At 36.6% G+C, this 10,604-nt stretch overlaps 1 long non-coding RNA gene across 1 annotated transcript in view; it reads left to right on the top strand.

Annotated features, from left to right (window-relative positions):
• Positions 1-5,199, top strand: part of LOC107593995 (uncharacterized) — a 12,424-nt gene extending 7,225 nt beyond the window's left edge. Inside the window, exons 2-3 of the long non-coding RNA XR_001610131.1 lie at positions 1,518-1,519; positions 5,189-5,199. This is a non-coding gene — a long non-coding RNA (uncharacterized lncRNA). The remainder of the gene's footprint in view (positions 1-1,517; positions 1,520-5,188) is intronic.
• Positions 5,200-10,604: the final 5,405 nt, after the last annotated feature.

The following is a 10,604-nucleotide window of genomic DNA, read 5'->3' as shown; positions in this document are numbered from 1 at the left end:
ACATGATGCCCTCCCTTCAGAAACTGGGCCGAACGGCAGTTTTCCAACATGATAACGACCCCAAACATACCGCCAAGATGACAACTGCCTTGCTGGGAAAGCTGAAGGTGAAGGTGATGGAGTGGTCAAGTATGTCTCCAGACCTGAACCCTATTGAGCACCTGTGGGGCATTCTCAAGCGGAAGGTGGAGAAGCGCCATGTGTCTAACATCCAGCAACTCCGTGATGTCATGGAAGATGATCCCAGCAACAACCTGTGCAGCTCTGGTGAATTCCATGCCCAGGAGGATTAAAGCAGTGCTAGATAACAATGGTGCTCACACAAAATATTGACACTTTGGACACGGTTTTGACATTCACTTAGGGTGTACTCACTTTTGTTGCCAGTTATTTAGACAACAATGGCTGTATGTTGAGTTATTTTTAGAGGACAGTAATTCTGTACTGCTATACAAGCTGCACATTGACTAGTCTAAAGTATATCCAATTTTCATTTCTATAGTATTGTCCCTTGACAACATATAATAAAATGGTTGCTGAAATGTCAGGGGTGTGTTTTGTGAGATACTGTAAGTCTTATTTGTCAACTTTAATTAATATGGACAAAATCATTGATTTCACAAAATCAACAATACTTATAAAGTATTTATTAATCCAAGTTAATGTTAACAAATGAGACCTAATTACAAAGTGTTAGCATATATTGCCTATATATATATTCTACTTTCTGTTGGTAGCTTGACAGTATTTTAACTAGAGTAACTTCTGCATGGGAAGCTACAAAGTAGCTCTGCAAATCCATACTGGTACTTCATGTTCGCAGCACAGAATGAGGAAGAGAGAGAATGTGATGGAGAGGAGCAGTTAGATAAATAATAAAACAAAGATCCTGCTGTTTTGTCTGAGAGCAGAGCAGTTCACTTTAATGCACATATGTGCACACACAAACGTGCACACCGACACTAACACAAACTTACTTCCCAATGTCAGCAGAGCTGCGCTCAGAGCTGCAACTTCTCTCTAATTAGTCCCAGGGCAAGCACTCGGAGCACTGAAAGAGATGGAAAGGTGAGAGAGGGGTGAGGGGGAGAAGTAGAGTCTGCGGTGAGTTGAGACTGGCCGAAGAAAGGCAAAGCAGAGGAAGTCAAAAGTGTATTAGACATTATGAAAGATACCGAAACACATGATGTTACATCAGGAAGAAGTGCGGCTCGACGCCATGATGGAGGGACAACAGAAATCCAGTCTTTGAACTTTTTGACCACATTCTTGTCAGTTTATATCAAAAAATTATTTTGTGCAGCTTTGCTTTTTACAAGCACATTTCTGTAATCATTTAAATTTCAGTCTACTCATCACACTTTGAACTAGGGTGACCACATGTCCTCTTTGTTACAGACAATTCCTGGCCGGGATTTTTTAAATTGCTTGAAATTTCTGTTTTTTTGGCTTTGTATTCCTACTGACGTACTCTCTACAGTCCACACATATTTGTAACGGAGCCGACGAGACAAGAGACGTGTGGATCCATCTGCAAAACTTTTATTAAGGGCATGGTCAAAACAGGCGAGGGTCAGGCAATGGCAAACAGGTATATAGAAGACAAAACAAGAGCAGTCCAGTAAACAAGCGAGGGTCAATCGATGGCGAACGTAATCCAACAGGGCGACACTAGAGAAATAATCCAGGTACAAGGCAAAGATCAGAACATGAGAAAACAGATTAGGCAAGACTAAGATAAGGCTAGGAAAACTAAGCCGGCTCCGTAAAGTAGCTATCAGCTATAGCAGTGAAACAAGGGTGACCTCTGATGGCTAGCAGACGGAAGTTCATGGACCGGATACGTAACAATATTATACGTGTATTTGCATTGCTTTGACCGCTCTTTGTAGATCCCACCATCTCACAAGCCATGATTGGTTGATTATGTACAATGCCTGCACGCTATTGGTCAGACTACTTTTCAGTCATTGCCTTCAGAAAGTATGGAACAAAATGTTTTTTTAAATTTGGTTAATCTGGTAGAAATAATTGTCAAATAAATAATTAAACAAACAATATAAAAGATCATAATAATAATAATAATAATATAGATACAATTAATTTAATCATATCTATTAAATAATGTACATTAAAAAAGAGAAAATTTATTTTTCGCACAGTGATGTCCAAAATTAGGCTGTATATGTTTTTTTAAACATGATCTGTTTATGAAAAAGTTAATACTTAGTAACCCAAATTCTAGAAACATTATAATACCATAACATTATTATTATTGTTGTTGTTGTTGCTTCTTCATTTTCTTTATTGCTAACAGTTACAAACAGTTCCACACAAAGGCACAGCAGTAGTCTCTAAGTAGTCTCATCCTGAATGAATCAGCAATTGTAAACTAATTGGTTGAATGAATGATTCAATGACTCGCACATAAATAAAGTATCTTGTTTTGTTCCTGAATGAATCAGCATTTCTGAACTAATTGGTTAAATGAATGATTCAATGACTCGCACATAAATAAAGTATATTATTTCATTCCTGAATTAGTTTTTGAAGGAATCGGATAATTAAAATGACTCACTCAGAAAAACAGTTGCTTGTCGCCACCTACTGACAGAAAGTTGTAACTTGCAGAAAGAGTCAGTGAAATTCCACTAATGGAAGACGTTTATATATATACAGTGGGTACGGAAAGTATTCAGACCCCCTTAAATTTTTCACTCTTTTTTATATTGCAGCCATCAGTATATGCTATTTGTGCAGCAGCAGTATGTCTTGAATAATCACAGCACTGTATCAGCGAATGTATTGGCAGTAGCAAGTTCCTGTACTTGATCTGCAGCAGCAGCAATAATCTACAACAACCAGTGGCGGCTCGTGGGTTTTTAAATAGAGGAGGCACACTAATTATTGGTCTGGGATCCCTGCCGATTATTATTATTATTATTATTATTATTATTGTTATTTGCTTAATCACTTTAAAATGGCTTTTTGGTTGCTTTTAGTCAGAAAACGTAAAGAAAACGACACACGTACAGTAAGATAATATAATTTCACTTATACCTGGCCTATCACTTGAAGCAAACATCCATCCCTTCTTAAAAGTCTGCATTAAAAGAGAGCTGCCTGTTGTGCCATTTAATTAAGCCGCCTGCTGTAGCCTATATCCAGCTTAGGCGTGTTTTCCCTTCTTTTAAATTTGTATATATACTGTTTGAATGATGGCTTGATATTTGGAAATCAAATATTCAATATCGCTACTCATCATAAGTACTTGGTACATTATCAGTGCAGCGGCAGACATTCAAACTAATATCACGTATTACGCCTCTATGATGATTGGTTGATATACCAGAAGGGAGGCTAGCCTCCCCTATGAGGTTTCTCTTCTCAACACTGAAAGTGAACACTCGACGGTGATTGGCAGCTTCCCCCTCCCCTTCTCTATCATTTAGCGGTTGTAATTACATCAGCAGATTCGGCACATTCCCGATAGAAAAGCGGCGCTTTCCAACTTCATTAACATGTTATGGTATTACAGCTGTGAAATTACAAACAAAAAATACACATTCTGAGACATGAACCGAAATTAATTGTGAATTTTATTAACATTTAAATCATCGTCCTCCCATTTTCACCTCAAAATTTTGGGGAAGCTGTGCTTCGCCTGCCTCCCCAGACGAACCACCACTGGCAACAACAGCAGTAACCAACAGCAGCAATTCAGCAGCGTAGCTGTTGTTATATCCATTACCATGCTAAAATCTTTAGAGAGTTGTCATAATAGAACTTAGGGAAAAAGCAGACACTGGACAAGGCTGAATCTTTCTAGTGCACATGGTTCCAGCACCTGTGTTCATGCTTGCTATCAAATAGAGTATACTTTGAAATGTTTAAATGTTTAAATTAAATGTTTAACATATGCTAAGGTATGAATAAAAGTCTAAGTACTTTGGCGACAAGTGGAGTGATACTAATAGTGAAAAGGCCCAGTGCAGTTGGACTACTTCAGCTCTCTTGGAACGTTCTGTGTCTAATAAGATTCGAGGTCCAGGAACTAATTGTTCTGTGACTTTAAAAAGATTTTGATCATATCGCCTTCCCTATATTCAGAATACTATGAGGTTTCTCTTCTCAACACTGAAAGTGAACACTCGACGGTGATTGGCAGCTTCCCCCTCCCCTTCTCTATCATTTAGCGGTTGTAATTACATCAGCAGATTCGGCACATTCCCGATAGAAAAGCGGCGCTTTCCAACTTCATTAACATGTTATGGTATTACAGCTGTGAAATTACAAACAAAAAATACACATTCTGAGACATGAACCGAAATTAATTGTGAATTTTATTAACATTTAAATCATCGTCCTCCCATTTTCACCTCAAAATTTTGGGGAAGCTGTGCTTCGCCTGCCTCCCCAGACGAACCACCACTGGCAACAACAGCAGTAACCAACAGCAGCAATTCAGCAGCGTAGCTGTTGTTATATCCATTACCATGCTAAAATCTTTAGAGAGTTGTCATAATAGAACTTAGGGAAAAAGCAGACACTGGACAAGGCTGAATCTTTCTAGTGCACATGGTTCCAGCACCTGTGTTCATGCTTGCTATCAAATAGAGTATACTTTGAAATGTTTAAATGTTTAAATTAAATGTTTAACATATGCTAAGGTATGAATAAAAGTCTAAGTACTTTGGCGACAAGTGGAGTGATACTAATAGTGAAAAGGCCCAGTGCAGTTGGACTACTTCAGCTCTCTTGGAACGTTCTGTGTCTAATAAGATTCGAGGTCCAGGAACTAACTGTTCTGTGACTTTAAAAAGATTTTGATCATATCGCCTTCCCTATATTCAGAATACATATTCCTGTCTTGTTCTGTTCACTATATGGTGTACCTCAGGTGTCGCCAATGTATTCACTAATATTCACGCCGCGGGGAAAAACTCGCTCCCTGCGTGGTGTACACGCCGCGAACGACCACATCATTAGAAGAGTTTTACAGAGAATAAGCTGAAAAGAGAGAATTTAGAATCAAACAAAGCCTTTCATGAATGAATGATGCTCCCCTTACACTGTCCATAGTCTGAAATGTTTTTCAAATGGGGTAGTGGCATCATCTTCAGATGGAGAATCAAGACTTAGGTGGAAACTTTTCCTCCATCAGAAGCTTCCTTTCCCTCGACTTTAGTCTGGTTAATTCATAAGATAATTTTTTTTTCCAACCCAGAGAGAGAGTCATACGAAATTCCACACTGCTGCCAAATAACTTTTCATGGATTTCAATTTCACAGCACCTACATATGCTGAAGTTTCAGTATTGAAACCCTGCAGAGAAGACAGTCAGTCCCTTTGAAGGCAAGTTGGGCATATATATATATACAGTATATATATATATATATATTATGGGTATTAGGGGTGTAACGGCACACGTTCATACTGAAAATTTTCAATAAGGGTCTTTCAGTTCGGTATGCATATGTACCAAACAAATAGCTGCACCATTGTTTTAACCACTGTACACATAGAACTTAATTTGGAAATTTCCATTTTTTTATATTGTTACTTTTGATTAGAAACAAAGTCTCATCTTTAAAATTATGTCAATTTTTTCAGGAAATTCAAACAATAATGCTGTTTTGACACTGTTTGATGTGACACGACAGATTCATATATATAATCTCCATATTGTAATTTATAATATCAGTAAAAACATGTTTACCAACAATTTTATTGAGAATGATTAAATTATAATTTAATGTGATAAAACTAACTTGAGATCAGTTACCATTCAGCTTTATAAAAACGAATTAAAAAAGGACTTCTAAAGGTTTCAAAGCTTCATGAAGCAATGTTTCAAACACACCCTTTATCTGATAAAGGTCTTTCAATGTTTCTTTCACGTTTTTCAGACTGTGCAACAATATTGAAGCTTGAAACACGAGCAAACATATCTGAATGCTGCCTTTTTTTCATCACAAGTTTACATTCACACTTCTAATGGCTGACTGTCAATCCATGTTTTTTTTTTTTTTTTTTGCACAAGGCTTACAAGAGTGCATAAAACAGCTTTTGTTAGCCTGTACACTAGATCTATCTGTCTATCAGTAGAAACAGTCTTCAGATCAAATTCATAGACCATTTTGAGTCCTCTTTCACATCAGAGAGATGTGTGCGTACAATTTTGCAGCGTTGCTACGGGAATGCATTATATTGACTCTGACATAACTGATATAATTTAGCATGAAATGGCTTCAGTTATTGCATTGATTGATCATTATGAGAATGCATCATAATTCGCAAGAGATTTTCACCTCTCCAAACATATGGACGGTTTTAGCTCTGACTCCTAGACCGCAGGTCGGTGAGAGGCCCTCATTACCAAAGACAAGTCATAATGGTCAAGTCAACGTCTCTGACCTCATTAGAGCATTGCCAGATAGGCTCAATTAAAAATATGGTGACTCCACAGCTCTGCGGCTGACAACGAGTGCGGCTTCCCACCATGACAACCATTAGACCGAATCTAAAATAAGAACCCTCGAAATCACGGCGAGCACCGACAGCAGTCATACTCTCGGGTCCATTCATTGTTCAGATTTCACTCCATAATACGATCTCAGCACCTCTTCTGACGGCCTCCACAGGTTCATGTATCATTTATGAAATGAGACCTGCAGCGAGAGAGGAAAGGTACACGTTGAGGTTTGAATGAACATGGGGTTTTTCTAGAAGCTTCTCTCGCTTTGTCAGTGTCACCGCTGCCTGTCTTACACCTTATTCACACCCTTATTCTCACCTTCGATTTGAAACACTCACATAATGAGCATTCAAGTGCAGGCTGGGATCTTCAGACATGGGTTTGAATCCCTCCAGCTCTGTGTAAAACACGTCTACCATGCGCATTATTAGCCTTGCGCTTGTGTTAGGTTTTATGGTGGGTCACCACGAGACTTGATGCTTACGAGAGGTTATTTTTAGCACGCAGAGGCAACTTTTCGACTACAATATCTGTAGCTCCAGCCGTCAACTTTAAACAAACCAGGCTGTGCGTATGTGTCCAGTGCCTTTTAACATAAGAAGAATATGAACAAAGAAAACAATAGACATGATGGATGATGCAGAGAGGGTAATTATTTAAAATGCGGCAGGCCAACAGTGCAGCCAAAGCAAAGGGCTGCCAAAGTGTGATAATTCTCATTCGTTTGAATTCGTAGTAATGAGACTAAATTCTGGTAGTTTTGCATCTGACAGAATAATATGATTTAAAAAAATGGGTGTAGAAACAGTTTTCTCTCAGAATTTGGTAAAGTCAACACTTAATTACAAAGCAATGGAAATTAACACATTGAACTAAACATGAAATTTTGAAGTAGAAAGACAAATAGTATTTTCTGATAAAACATACAAATCTTTTATTTACAACTTAATTTTTTTTTATATACAGTATATAATTTGCTTTTGGTCTCCCACCAAAACAAAATGTGACCGATTCGCTTATTAAACTTAGTAATGCTAACTTTTCACTAGCATGACAGCAGCTCTTCTGTTTACAATGCACTATAGCTAGTTGGCAAATGATTATCAGTGTAGCATACACAGACGCAAGAAGGGTTGGTCCGATTAAATTGACTGAATATCAGTTTCATAGAAGATTCACTGATTCATTTGAATCCTTACTCAACATTTTACACATTCTTTTTGCCTTAAAATATTTAGTATAATGCTTCTGCTCATCATTATGATTTATAGTTTTAGTAGTTGCATTTAGTGTAAATTGATCTGTTCAAATTTCAATTTTGATACTTTTAAGATTTCCTTGTGCCAGATAACTGACTACAAAAACATACTCTATGATATTTAAAATATTTATATTAATTTATAATCATACTTTTCTTCACGCTGTGCACTTTTAGGAAATCATTCATTTGGATGGGTTATGTAAATTAATCAAATCAAAAAGAGACAACTTAATATATACAGTATATAATTTGCTTTTGGTCTCCCACCAAAACAAAATGTGACCGATTCGCTTATTAAACTTAGTAATGCTAACTTTTCACTAGCATGACAGCAGCTCTTCTGTTTACAATGCACTATAGCTAGTTGGCAAATGATTATCAGTGTAGCATACACAGACGCAAGAAGGGTTGGTCCGATTAAATTGACTGAATATCAGTTTCATAGAAGATTCACTGATTCATTTGAATCCTTACTCAACATTTTACACATTCTTTTTGCCTTAAAATATTTAGTATAATGCTTCTGCTCATCATTATGATTTATAGTTTTAGTAGTTGCATTTAGTGTAAATTGATCTGTTCAAATTTCAATTTTGATACTTTTAAGATTTCCTTGTGCCAGATAACTGACTACAAAAACATACTCTATGATATTTAAAATATTTATATTAATTTATAATCATACTTTTCTTCACGCTGTGCACTTTTAGGAAATCATTCATTTGGATGGGTTATGTAAATTAATCAAATCAAAAAGAGACAACTTAAAGTAGCTTCCTCAACACTGAAAAGCTATTATATAGTGCTTTTAATTAAAAGAAAAACATATTTAGCCAAAGAAAAAAGCATAACCTCCATATTTGTCATGTAATCGTGGTGAGTGAGTGTATCAGAACACAAATACATGACATAAAGAACGAGAGCAAGAGAGAGAGAGAGAGAGAGAGAAGCGTGAAGCTTGTCTGTTTCAAGGTGTTGTTGAATGTATATGTAGTGTGAGTATCTAACTTGGACAGACAGATTGAGGTCATTCATTCGTGTTTGTAATGAATATAGAAGCAGACAAAGATAGACAAGAAACACAAATGGCAGGCAAGGGAAAACGACAAGGAGGAGAAAATAGAGTATGGTAAAGAGAGAATCTGAGGTTCAAAATCACAGAGACGTGAATGCATTAAGGGGTCAAGGTTTGACTGGTTAGCATGGTAGTGCTGGTAGATTGTGTGTGTGTGTGTGTGTCAGCTTCAGACAGACCACCCACAGTCTCTTCACTGACCATCTGATGCAAACTGCGCTGGATTTGGCATATGCTTTTAGCTATTGAAGGTATACTATAATTGTATCAGTTATTGCATTCCCTGATCATAATTTTTGCTGTTTTCCAGTCTATTCTTGTGGATAAACAACACGCAAACACTAAACAGACTCTTTTTGGTCACTGTTCATGTGGTTTTGGGCTAGACACTGCAGAGTGAAATATATCTTGTGCTACAAACCAAACATCTAGCTACATGAATACCAAAATTCCAGCTAATAGGGAACTTTCTTATTTGAATAACCTTCTGGTAAGGTTCAATGTTAACAGGATGTTCATTCAAAGATATCTGGTCTTTAATGCTCTCCAAACTTTTGCAAAAACATTATTTATACCTTTTTTCCAAAACGTTTTAGTTGAATATTTGACTAGCATTTCTTAAATGTGACTACTTATTTCAGAATGTTCAGAGAATGTTTAAATGTAACATTCCCATGAATTTTGAAATTATAAAATGGAATGTTCACATAAAAAAGCGTTTTTAAAAACTCGACATTTTGAACATTCACAGCATTCAGAAATACATTTTCATAACATACTGAGAACATTAACAAATATCGGAACATATTTTTGTTAGCTGGGATACTAGTTTATATGATTATTTTTCTACTGTAAAACTTACCAAAATATTCTGAAAGCTTTTTATATGATTTGAAGGAGATCCCATATTAATAACTACAGTACATTTACAATTATGCATTTGGCAGACATTTTTATCTATATCTGTTTGTATACATTTTATCAGTAGCAGTAATAACTGTGGTAACTATGGTATTTTTAGAGCACATTTATCATGTTTATCATATCATATTTTATCTTGAATGCAATGTAAGTTGTGTATATACAATATATCTTCCGTGTAACACATTCTTTTATGTATAAAAAGTAAATATGCTAGAACAAGTCATATAAAAAACTAAATAAGCTATAAATAGGAAAGCTTGAGGACTAAGCCGTTTTTATCAGATTAAAAAAAGCACAAAGTTAGAACTTTTTTATATGTCTGGAGCTCCATTTTTTTCCTTCTTTCTTTTTTTATATGTCAGAGTCAACCAAAGGTTACAGATAATGATGTTTCCATGCCATCCTCGGCTATCCATCTTATGGTCATAGCTCACCACACCTGAAAAAAAAAAGACAAAAGAAATCAATAGAAAGAAGCTGTCAAAGACCCAGTGTCACAGATCCTTTTGAGTCTCACTTCACAAGACCTGTGTACTGGGGAAAACTCGGTGTCTGGAATTCCAATGCACTTGTTTGGAGCGAAAATAAACAGAAGGTGAAAAGGGCACGTCCGCTTCAGTTTCTGTTGATTTTGAAAGCGCATTTATTCATTATACAATACGACTGGGAGACCGAGAGTCACATTAAAGAGCTATTAATGCAGATGTGTAACCGTTAACTCTCGACTCCCGCGTGTATGATACATGCATGATGTTCTTTCGCTGTCATAGTCTTTCCGTCTCTTCTTCTTTCTCATGCACAAGGTAATGCCACCGTCAGGACGTTTAATGCATGCATCATGGCACTAATTTGCTCGTCCATAATAA

This window comes from Sinocyclocheilus grahami, unplaced genomic scaffold (assembly GCF_001515645.1).
Source record: "Sinocyclocheilus grahami isolate Dianchi unplaced genomic scaffold, SAMN03320097.WGS_v1.1 scaffold178.1, whole genome shotgun sequence".
In the NCBI taxonomy this organism is placed as follows: domain Eukaryota; kingdom Metazoa; phylum Chordata; class Actinopteri; order Cypriniformes; family Cyprinidae; genus Sinocyclocheilus; species Sinocyclocheilus grahami.
This window is presented reverse-complemented; position numbering and strand designations above follow the sequence as displayed.